This window comes from Akebia trifoliata, chromosome 13 (assembly GCF_017979445.1).
Source record: "Akebia trifoliata isolate Shusen 1 chromosome 13, ASM1797944v1, whole genome shotgun sequence".
NCBI lineage: Eukaryota > Viridiplantae > Streptophyta > Magnoliopsida > Ranunculales > Lardizabalaceae > Akebia > Akebia trifoliata.
Window position 1 is genome coordinate 7698294 of NC_141387.1, and position 2797 is coordinate 7701090.

The 2797-nt window shown below is 38.4% G+C and overlaps 1 protein-coding gene across 24 annotated transcripts in view; it reads right to left on the reverse strand.

Moving 5' to 3' along the window:
* The window catches only part of LOC147387659 (uncharacterized), a 13475-nt gene extending 11202 nt beyond the window's left edge, over positions 1 to 2273 (reverse strand). For 20 of the 24 annotated variants that reach the window (XM_086421040.1, XM_086421036.1, XM_086421032.1 and 17 more), the window contains exons 1-3: positions 1954 to 2273; positions 1825 to 1864; positions 1151 to 1258 (exon numbers count right to left, since the gene is read on the reverse strand). The gene's annotated coding sequence lies outside the window, so the exon portion shown is untranslated. Of the gene's footprint in view, positions 1 to 1150; positions 1259 to 1346; positions 1628 to 1824; positions 1865 to 1953 lie in introns of those variants that run through there. The other 4 variants (XM_086421034.1, XM_086421023.1, XM_086421020.1 and 1 more) reach the window with 1 other exon arrangement.
* Positions 2274 to 2797: the final 524 nt, after the last annotated feature.

Below are 2797 nucleotides of genomic sequence, written 5' to 3' on the forward strand. Positions count from 1 at the left end.
CCTTTTCCAATTTAGGACACTCATATTGAAAGTGCCCTAATTGATGACACTTATAACACTCAACTAAAGCTTTGTTGAATGCTTGTCTGCGTCTTCCTCGAAAAGCTCCACGAGTTCGACCGCCTCCTCTTCCACCAATTCTATCATCGTAGGTCACCTTTAATGCCTGCTCGTCTCCTCCATGCTCGTTCATCCTTTGCTCATGTACCAGCAAACTACTCTGCAACTCATCAATGGTTAAGGTGTCTAAGTTATTAGACTCTTCAACCGAACACACAACATAGTCAAATCTTGAGGTCATTGATCTCAAGATCTTTTCAATGATCACCACTTGCTGCAAGTTTTCACCATGAATCTTCATCTTGTTTGCTATGATGAGTGTTCGAGCGAAGTACGCATCAACACTCTCACCTTCTTTCATCTGTAGGACCTCAAACTCCTTCCGAAGAGCTTGAAGTTGTGCTCTTTTGACTCTTGTGGAACCCTGGTACTTTTGTTTCATAGAATCCCAGATGTGTTTGGCAGTGTCTCTGTTGAGAATCGTCTCCATAATGGTTCGATCAATGGCTTGGAACAGATAATTCTTGACCTTCAAGTCTTTCAGCTTCTGGTCTGCAATTGATTTTTGTTGTGCTTCAGTAAGCTCCACTCCTTCTACTGCAGCAGGGATTCCAGTCTCCACCAAACTCCAATACTCCTTTGAACGAAGAAAATTTTCCATAAGCATGGACCAATGATCATAATGGCCATCAAACTTAGGAATTGCAGGTTGAACGAAGTTATTTTCAGCTGCCATACTTCGACTCTCTCTTTTCTCACTCTTTCTCTTCTTAAGAAACTGCGGTTTCTTTTCACTCACAATCAGGCCCCATGATGGAGCTCTGATACCAGATTGTTGTAAACTCTAAGCACAAAGCAGTTCACAAAATATCTGAATCAATGTTATTCATTCAAAACAAGTTGTTGGCTTATATAAGCCTTACAAAGAGATAGAATTGAAAAACAACCCACGTTTTACTGATCCTACTATCGTGGTAAATGACTAAGGAAATGGTCAGACTTTACCTATATGTCCTAAATAATAGGATTTATTAACTGAATGAACTTTGACAACTTCAACTATGACTCTAACAGCCCCAACACAACTCACCTCAACAATCAAAGTAAGGGAACTTTTTGTTGAGCTTGATCTTCTCTGGTTCTCTTTGATCTTCTCCTTGAAAAAATTCAACTAGAGATTTTTTCTCATCAACTCTTCCTTCAATATCAAACAAAAAAAAAACTAAGTGTTGGAATCGTAAAAAACGGAAGCCATAAACCCTAGAAATCCAAAGAAATTCTCTTGCCTTCAGTATCCAGATCTCGTTGTCTAGAATGCAAAAAGCCCTAATTACGTCTTCTAGAAACGTAGGCTCCAGTTAACCCTAGATCTCATCTTCACTACTTCATTTTTAATGTTGATTTCGAGAGATCAGATACGGAGAGAGATTGTAGAGAGAGACGTGACCGAGGGAGAGAAACAGAAAGAGATTCTCACAATCGGGTGAGATTCTCATGAACCAGAGAGAGAGAGAGAGGGAAAATCGTAGATGAGAGAGGGAGAGAGAGAGAGTGCATGAGAGAGACGAAAAAAAATTTATGCAACTTTCTCTAAATTTCTCTAAATTTATGCAACATTTTCTAAATTTCGTGGGTCCGTGCCTGTCAAATTTGGATTACTAAAATTCGTCGGGCCAAGCCCAACATTTTTTTTAAACAATTTTTACGATTTTCACGTAGTGAGAGATTGCTGGTGGCACACTAACAAGAGGATCTTGGAAAAACCTGTTTGCAAGTGCAAGAGCTAGAAGACTGCTTTGCATCCCTGAAAAAGAAAAAGAAAAAGAAAAAAAAAAAAAAAAACTGAATTAGCAATCCAAACGCTATGGCACAGATGACATAGAAGTGTATTACCTGTCTCAAATGACATTGTTCTTTGCAGGGCTTTCACATCAGGTGCCTTGGCAAAGAAGAGACTAGTGAGGGAATAGCCAGCAACAAGGGATGATAAATGAAATCCAACAATGAGCAACAAAATGGTCATCCCAAAAGGGGACAAAACAGCCTTTATGTTTATTGCCAGTGGTGAACCAACGCAGAGAGCTGTCACAAAAACAGATAATGGAGGCAACAACGGTCGAATTGCTTCACAAATCCAGGGAAAGAACCTGTCATCCACAGAGAGACTAGGTAAGAACTTTATGCTAAAATTGTCATTCTATTGTACAAGAAGATTGTGGCACCCAATCAAGAGACTTTATGCTGGACCATTAGACCATCCAAATGTGCAACAGATCAAATGGTTGTAACAATCTGAAGTTGAATTTTATCCCTCAGATCATGTAGATGGGATTTGTAAAATAGTAGAAACCTGCATGTATGCCATGTGACCTGTAATTTCATATAGACAATACTCTCAGTCTATTATACTCAGCCTGTAAATTTACCCAAATGAACAGCACGTGAAACAAGTAATCATAGATTCAAGGAGGCATGAGACAGATTCATATTAATTTTTTTCCAACTAGGCAATCTTTTATCACAGTTAAAAGAAAACTAAAATTTAGATTGGTCCCACGCTCCTAGATGTACCACTGTATACAGAGATTAAAAGAAAACTAAAATTTAGATTCATCCACGCAACACTAAAATTTTCCTTGCTTTTTTCTTCTTTTTTTCCCTTGTAAGTGATAAGTAACATATGTTGTAGTACTTCATTACTACCATCAGAATATCAGAGTATGCATTCATCTATGAA